Consider the following 9444-nt stretch of genomic DNA (forward strand, 5'->3'; position numbering starts at 1 on the left):
TTTTCTGACATATCTAGCTAGGCTGAATGATCTCTTAGATAAAACAAAATCATTATCCAGCAAACCAATGATTCCAGTGTTTAAGTTATTACAATTCAGTTTTTGTCCAAGTCTCTGTAAACTGAATCCGGGTACTACGCTTCGAGTAAGCATTGTATGTGACTGTTATGTGTTTTTGTCTCGCCTGCTAAGAAATTCACAGAATACGAGACATTATGAGGGATGACAATAAGAAGAAGGTGTAAACTATTTATATAAAGCTTTGTATTTCAGAAGGTAGAAGACCTGGATGCTTCATACCTTGTATACAGATACATTATGTTATGAAGTTTCTGTCTGTCATATATCCATTCACAGTCATTGACCTCATTTTCATGGTACAGTGACTGCTTGAATACCCAACTAGATAATTGTACTCACTTATTCGCCTGATTTTGATGGGATGATCCATGTATTCATTTGGTTATTAATTCCAGATTCTCCAGATCTGTGTGCTATGCCTGTGCAAGAGACAATTCTTTCTTATCATTTTCCCCAAAAGGCAGGATTCCTTGAATTGCATTGTAAGATTGTGGTACAGAAAAGAGAGAAAAAAGATACCGTAGTCAGAATGTTGAAATGTTTTCTTTTTTGTGAGGGTTATTTTAAGTACGGTATTAAAATTAATATTTCAGTCATTTCAATAGGCTGTATAATATATGCGAAAAAAATATCTCAGAATTCATCCTGTAAAAGCAGAACTTTCTCAGAATAAGAGTCATGATAGATGACAAATGCCACGTTTTTACAAATAAATCAGATCTGGAATAATACCTGAGAGCTAAAATAACGTTTGCCTAAAGGAGTAGGTCCGGTAAGGGCCGATTTTGGCCTCAAAATTCAGATTCATCTGATGAAAGATTTTGGACACTTTTTAAACACTTAAGTGTCTACCTCAGTCGATTCAATTAGTTTATGTGAAAGATTTGAACTGATTTAGTCATTAAAGATGCTCAAATTCAAGCTTAAATATGAAAAATCTATCAAATATGCCATAATATGTCACTTTTCAGATGGTTTTTGTCAAAAATGAAAGTGGCCGCATCCGTGTTCATTCTCAATCTTTATATATGTTATGTATTATCATCAAATACAACTTACATTTAAATATTAAGAATGAACACAAATGCGGCCACTTCCATTTCAGGCGGAAACCGTCTAAAAATTAACCAAAATGCTAAAATTTCGAAGATTTCAATAATTTAGCATGACTTAATGATGCTAGTACCCGTTACATGTGCATTGTATTGTCAAAAACTGCCCATATTCATTTAACAGAAGTATTTCTTCTTTCCAATTAATAGCTAAAAATTTACATTTAAACAATTTTGTAAAACTGCTATATTTTGGGGCCAAAAAAGGGTCTTACTGGGCCTACTCCTTTACACGTGTGGATCACTTCTGAGAAACAGTTTTGCATACCTGTCAACTTCTGAAAAATGCAGGTCATGACAGGTCACATGCCGAAATCCAAGGTTATTTGATGACAAGGGTGGGTATTGAAAATTCTTTGGGGAGCCCTTAAATTCCCAGGTGTGACCTACAAAAATCGGTTGAGTTGACAGGTATGGTTTTGTCAGAGGGGTATCTCCCACTTTGGAGGTTTACAAAGTTTACACCTATGTCATCTCTGTATCAGACATTTTGTAGCAAAATATGTTTTTAGGTAAGACTGTGGATCATATCTGAAAATTAATGTCAAGATTTCTATTGATAGAATAGAGAATGGAAACAGGGAATGTGTCATTGAGACAACAACCCGACAAAAGAGCAGAAAACAGCCCAAGGCCACCAATAGGGCGAGAAAATCCCCTACCCGGAGGTGGGCTTCAGTTGGTCCCTAAACAATAATGTATACTAGTTCAGCGAAATGGGCCCCACACTAAACTCTGAAACATATAAATTAACCAAGATAAAAAAAACTATTTGGACAGATTTTTGGAATTTTTTCTTAAAAAAAATATATTATATTACAACTAATGTCTGCCAGACTTTTATGTGGAGAAAATATCTGAAGGATATTATTTGATAGATTCGTATTACTTTAAATGGGCCAAAAAAGTGGCCTTTATACCTTATCCTTTTGGAATGAAATTAGAAATTCTTACCACACATAAATATTATAGATTGAGGTTCAAGTTTGTCCATTTACATATAATGCACACTCATGCAGTAAAGGAATATTAACCTCTGAGAAAAGGTCACAGTATGCTGCAAAGATGGATTGAGATTAACAAACATTTTTAGTATTGATATATATATATATATATATAACACTTTGCTAAATCAGGTTTGAATAGTACTTTAAAATGACTTTGTCCACAATTTCAATGAAAGTTAGAATTAATAGAATGATTAAGATTTATAATTTAAATGTTTTAAAATTTATTACTTTCAAAATACAGGATCTTTGAATTTGTCTGATGGTTGTATATCTTTCTTTTTTATCTTTAATTGAAATATATCCATGAAGGAGTATACTAATGGATCAGTATTATAAATGATATATGGTTTACTGCATTATAATTCTTACTAAAATCTAATAAGTTGAAAAACACTCATGAAAAGACCATATTATACCTATTGAAATAATATAGCTTTCACATAAAGAGTGATAAATCTATGTGTCCCTCACTAATGTATTTGGACAACATAGGGTAGGATAAAATATTTTAGATATAGTCAATTGATTAACCATGTTATATCTTGTGAACTTGTTTTTAAAAATTGAGAAATTATAACAAGTATAGTAAACAGATTATGTAAAAATCATTAATTATATCAGACATACTTCAGTATTATTGTGTTTCCTTGGATAGTTAGAAATGATGTCTTGATTTCTTGTCTTAGGCAGCAGTACATAAAGATAAACTTTTGACCACTCTGTTGTATTCTGCAGGGTAAATGTAAATTGGGTAGGGAATTCAAGTGATCTCAGTACATATTGTATTTGAAACACAAGTAGGGGGTTGAAAACTTGAAATAGACGAAGGTTGGCAGGGCAGTGGATACAGACTATTGATATGTTTTTTGTCTCGTATGTCGCAGTATGTGAGACATAAGGATTTCTATCCAGCAGCGGCTGTAAACTATTTGTATAAAGCTTTATATTTCAGAAGGTAAAAGACAGGTGGATGCTTCATACCTTGTTTGCAGATACATTATGTTACTACGTTTCTGTCTGTCACATGTCCATTGTCCTTGACCTCATTTTCATCGTTCAGCGACTGTTTGAAAAAAAATATTGTTTTTTTTTCATGAGAATTTCTCACTTATTATGAGTAATAGGATAACTATATTAGGTATATATGGGTTCCTTGCAACTTCTACATGTCCTTCAGACAGGATTCACCTGACCTTGACCTAATTTCATAGATCAGTGATCAAGGTTAAAGTTACTTGATAAGGTCTGTAACTCAGATACTATAATCAGTAGGTCAACTATATGTGATGTATAGAATGGTTGTAAAGGGTACATTTCAGTCTGGCAGGTATCATCTGACCTTGACCCCATGATTGGTCAATGTTAAGTTTTTCTGTTTTGGTCTGTTTTTCAAGTACTATAAATAGTAGGTAAACTATATTTGGTGTATTGAATAATTGTAAGGTGTTCATATATGTTTGGCAGGTATAATGTGACCTTGACCTCATTTTCTTGGTTCATTGGTCAATGTGTGGTTTTTGCCTGTTGTTCAAATACTATAAGCAGTAGGTCAACAATATTTGTTGTATGGAATGATTGTAAGGTGTACATGTCTGTCTGGTAGGTATAATCTGACCTTGACCTCATTTTAATGGTTCATTAGTGAATGTTAAGTTTTTGTGTTTTGGTCTGCTTTTTCAATTACCATAAGCAATAATAGAGGTTGATTTAGGAGGGCCCCTTATGGAGCTTCATTTATGGTTAATCCTTACTTTTTACCTGTTCCACTTCAAACTTTGCCGGCAGTCCCCTCTTTATCAAAATCCTGGATCTGCATCTGAATAGGTCAACTCCTTTTCATGTAACGAATAATTGTAAGGTGAACATGTCTGTCTGACAGGATTTATCTGACCTTGACCTCATTGTAATAGATTTTTAAAAATGTTAAGTTTGTGTGATACTTGTAGTAAAACCTTTATCTTTAAGAAATTCGACATAAAATCAATGGTCAGTAAAGCAGGCGAGACATTTCAGCATGTGCACTCTTGTTTTATAAGAGTTAACACTCCAAATTAACAATATTGTGTTTGCAAATACATGTCCATATGACATAAAAGGGTGACAGAAATATAAATTTAATGAATGGTAAAATCCTTTATGATCTATTGAAATACAAAAATATTGATGAGGAAAAACTTAACTCTTCCTTCTCATTTTAGACCAGCCACAGCCATATTTTAATGAATTGCTTATAAATTTTTAAAGTTAGATTTTAAGAGGATATCAAATAAAATACAAGGGAAAATAACCATAAGATTACATGCACACAATCCAGTAGTAACTATATTTCATTGTTTCAGAGTTGTTATGAAGAAGTAGAAGTTGTTTGTGGTGAACTACAAGACATTAAATAAGGAAGAAAGGCAAGATCTGTTGCAGAGAGATCTGTAAACTGAAGGTTTGCTTTTATATATCAATGTTTATTATGTCTCCCAATATTATACAGACTTAAGCTTAAAGGGGCTGTGCATTGGTAAAAATTATTGGTGGCAAAGCAAAGGCTTTTCTCTCTGCACATTGCAAATAAATTATTTCTAACTTCTTCACTGAGAGGAGTTTATATATGACTGGCATTATGAAAAATACTGTCATGAAGGTATTCTCATGTTTTTAAAATGTTTTAAGAATGCAGATCACACTTTCTGTCAAAATTTAAAGGAGAATGACAATTTCTTATATATCGTACACCCTTATTTCAATAAAAATCTGGCAACTTTTTGCTTTTCTAATGATGAATCAATTTTCTTTCATTGATGTTTTCATTAAATAAGTCAATTCAATACAAATTTTCTTAAAATTTGTTGATTTTCCAAAATGACATTGATGATTTCTAGGCCTTTTTTCAAATCAAAAAGTATGCACATATATATGTATTTACCTCGTACAAATTAAAGGTTACCTTCACTTTATCTTTTGAAAATTTACAAGGATTGTTCAACCTGGGACATAATATATTAGTATAATAGTACCAGGTTCAACAAATAAAACAGACCTTCCCTTACATTTTTTTACATTCTGGAATAATGGTCATACTAAATAAAGGCAGACAAGCCTATCATGGGTTCATGACAAAGTTGTTTATTGGAAAAATTCTGTTTTACAGAAATTATGTATATATATGTTTTTCTTTTTTAATTGGGAATAAAACATCATTTGACGTGGTATAGAGAAATTCTACATGATGTTCAGCACAAAATTTTTGCTACATTGGAATATATCATTTTCATACTCATTTCATTTTAATACGACCACAAAAAAATTGTGCGGTCGTATATTGGTATGACGTTGGCGTCGTCGTCGTCGTCCGAAGACACATTGGTTTTCGCACTCTAACTTTAGTTTAAGTGAATGGATCTCTATGAAATTTTACCATAAGGTTTAATACCACAAAAGGAAGGTTGGGATTGATTTTGGGGGTTATGGTACCAACAGTTAAGGAAAAAGGGGCCAAAAAGGGGCCAAAAATAAGCATTTTTGTAACTTCCAGACATAACTTGTGTGTTAGTGTATGGATCTCTCTGACATTGTACCACAAGATTCCATATCACAAAGGGAATGCTGGGATTGATTTTGGGGGTAATTGCCTCCAAATTTTAGGAATGAGGGGCCAAAAAAGGGGCAAAAACAAGCATTTTTCTAGTTTCATGACAATAACTTGTGTGTAAGTGTATCGATCTTTATGAAATTGTACTACAAGGTTCCATATCACAAAGGGAAAGCTGGAATTGAGTTTGGGGGTAATTGCCCAAAACGTTTAGGAATAAGGGGCCAAAAAGGGGCCAAAAATAAGCATTTTTCTAGTTTCCAGACAATAACTTGTGTTCAAGTGTATGGATCTCTCTGAAATTGTACTGCAAGGTACCATACCACAAAGGGAAGGCTGGGATTGATTTTGGGGGTAATTGCCTCAAAATTTTAAGAATTAGGGGCCAAAAAGGGTAAAAAAAACAAGCATTTTTCAAGTTTCAGGACAATAACTTGTGTGCAAGTGTATGGGTCTATATGAAATTGTACTACAAGGTTCCCTTTCACAAAGGGAAAGCTGGGTTTGAGTTTGGGGGTAATTGCCCTAAACGTTTAGGAATTTGGGACCAAAAAGGGGTAAAAAACCAAGCATTTTTCTAGTTTCCAGACAATAACTTGTGTTCAAGTGTATGGATCTCTCTGAAATTGTACTGCAAGGTACTATACCACAAAGGGAAGGCTGGGATTGATCTTGGGGGTGATGAATCATAAGGGGGTTCAAAAAATTTGGGGTGGGTGATTTTTTTTTGCTTTTTTTTCTTTAGAATTTTCCATTTTAAATTGGTTATTTCTGATTTATATATAAAAGCAAATAATAATGATATGGTTTGAATAGGTAAATTAAAAATTTTTTAAGTTCTTAGACCACATTCATTCTGTGTCAGAAACCTATGCTGTGTCAAATATTTAATTACAATCCAAATTCAGTGCTGTATCAAGCTTGAATGTTGTGTCCATACTTGCCCCAACTGTTCAGGATTCGACCTCTGCGGTTGCATCAAGCTGCACCCAGGGGAGCATTTTATTACCTTTGTTAAGAATATTGTACTTTTTGTGTGTCAAAAATAAGATTGATATTTGAATGTGCTCTTAAAAATCACTTAAATATAAGCCTCTAAAATTCAATTTTAGCTTTCTGTACATAATTATTGACAAGGTATGATTGAACATGCCTGATACATTGTGACAAGTTTTTAACAAGTTTAAAAGGCAGCAAATACAACATAGATAATGTAACCTAAAATAGCAACCACATATAAAATTACTTGAAAGCAGAAAGTTAAATTTGTCTCTAACAAATGGTCTGAACACTTTATAAGGATCTTGATCGTTTAAAGAAAAGTTTATACAGCCTAACATTAAGTAGTTCTCAACTTTAATTCCTCTTTAATGATATACTAAAATTAAGTATTTTTTCAATACAATATTGTCTGCATACCAAAGTCTGAAGGTGTTTTTTGAGGTCATTTGAGTTCATACAATGAATGATTTAATCAGTCCAGTGTTAAAATTAATGGATGGTGTTTACATTTTGACAAATTTAATACAACCCAGTGGTAATTAAAATTTTTAATGTCCTCAATGAATGAATGAAATTTTAGTTAGTTGACTTGTGAATTGTATAGAAATAAAGCTAGTATTTTGACTGATATATTTGGACTTAAAGTAATGGTTCATTATAGTACAGTTGAGTATAAAAAATGATTGCCAAAATGTGAAACAATTGAAACAAGAAAACTAACGGCCTTATTTATAACAAAACAATTTATGAAAAAAACAAATATAACCGACGTGAACCAACTACAACCACTGAACTGAAGACTCCTGACTTGGGACAGGCACATAAAGAATGTGGCGAGGTTTAACATGTTTGTGAGTGCTAAACCCTCCCCTAACCTGGGACAGTGGTATAACAGCACAACATTTATTAAAGAACAAACTGTAAAAACCAGTAGTAATTGGCTTTACTCAAAAGATCTGTGCGAGGAACAAAAACAACTAACATAAAAGCAATAGACACAAAGCACTGAAATAAGAGTACTTGCAGTTACTGAAAGCTAATTCTAAGCCAATTACAAATAATAAATAAATGATATTCTCCTGAGGTATGTCCAAGACACAATGTAGTCTCGATATCGACAAATAATGATCCAAATGTTTGTCTGCTACACTTTTATATATAAACAATTTAGTTTCTCCTGGTTCGTCTAATAAAGATGTCGATATCGACGACATCGATGATATCAAGTCGAATCGACGCATTATGTTTCAAATGATTATCTACTACGATGATCTATATAGACAATTTAGTTTCTCCTGGTTCGTCTGTTTTAAGATGTCGATATCGGCGATATCGACACATTATGTTCCAAATGTCTATCTGTTTTACAGTTATGTATATAAACAATTATAGTTTCTCCCCGATCGCCTATCTAAGATGTCGATATCGATGATATCGACGACATCGTGTCGATATCGAAAAACATATGTTACAAATGTTTATCTCCTACAGTTATCTGTAAAGACAATTTAGTTTTTCCTGGTTCGTCTGTTTAAGATGTCGATATTGACGACATCGAGTCGATATCAACACATGTTACAAATGTTTATCTGCTACAATTATCTATATAGACAATTTAGTTTCTCCTGGTTTGTCTGTTTAAATATGTCGACGATATCAATTCCATATCAACATTTTCTTCATAATTTGTTTCTCTGTTTATTTCATTTAGTTTAGTATACGCACCTTAATTACATATTAAGATAAGGGGATGATGCATGATTTTGCAATGAGACAACAGACCACTAAACACAAAAAGAATGAGGATGTTAACAACTATACGTCACCTTACAGTCTTCACAACAAAGATTAACAATAATACCGGCATGACAAAATGTCAAATATTTAAAAAGGGAAAACAAACATCCTGATTTATGTATAAATGTTAAATAAAAATCAAATATGACCGACAGCAACGGACGACAACCACTTAATCAAAGAGCTCCCGAGATGAGTCAATCACAGTAAGGATGTGGGGAGGTTAAACTTGAGCATTAAAATTTCCCTTAAATCTAGGACGGTGGTATAGCATCAATACATAAAATTCAACAAACGAGTACTCGAAACTATTCAAATAAAGTTAAAATATAATTTCAACTAATAGATTAACCATGTTTTCTCTGTTTGAAATGGGAACCACTTCACATCTTATGGATTTGAATTTTACATAGCAAGTCATGGTTGTACTATATCTGCATTTTTAGATCTTTGTATGCAACCATATCTCACTTAGTTAACACCTAAATTACCATGTCAGTCATTGTCAATGTAATACAAGCAAAAATTTTGGTTTTTTTTTTTTGAAGAATACATTAATGTGTTTTAAAGGATACATTACTTTGGAGAAGTGACCACCTGATTGTCTTTTAAAAAAATAAATATATTACAATTCAGCCATCATATATCCCTATATCAATCTTAGGTCTTAATTTAATCAGCATGTAATGTCTTATTTTTATTCATTATTGTAAGTAATCACCAATATCGAGTCGACATTGTCGATATCGACGATATCGACATCAGGTTTTGTCATTTGTGTCGTAATCAAAATCTAGACCTGGTTATGATATGAGTGGATAAGTTCATCGATATCGATTCGATATTGTGTCGACATTGT

This window comes from Mytilus californianus, unplaced genomic scaffold, assembly GCF_021869535.1.
Source record: "Mytilus californianus isolate M0D057914Y unplaced genomic scaffold, xbMytCali1.0.p SCAF_3, whole genome shotgun sequence".
NCBI lineage: Eukaryota > Metazoa > Mollusca > Bivalvia > Mytilida > Mytilidae > Mytilus > Mytilus californianus.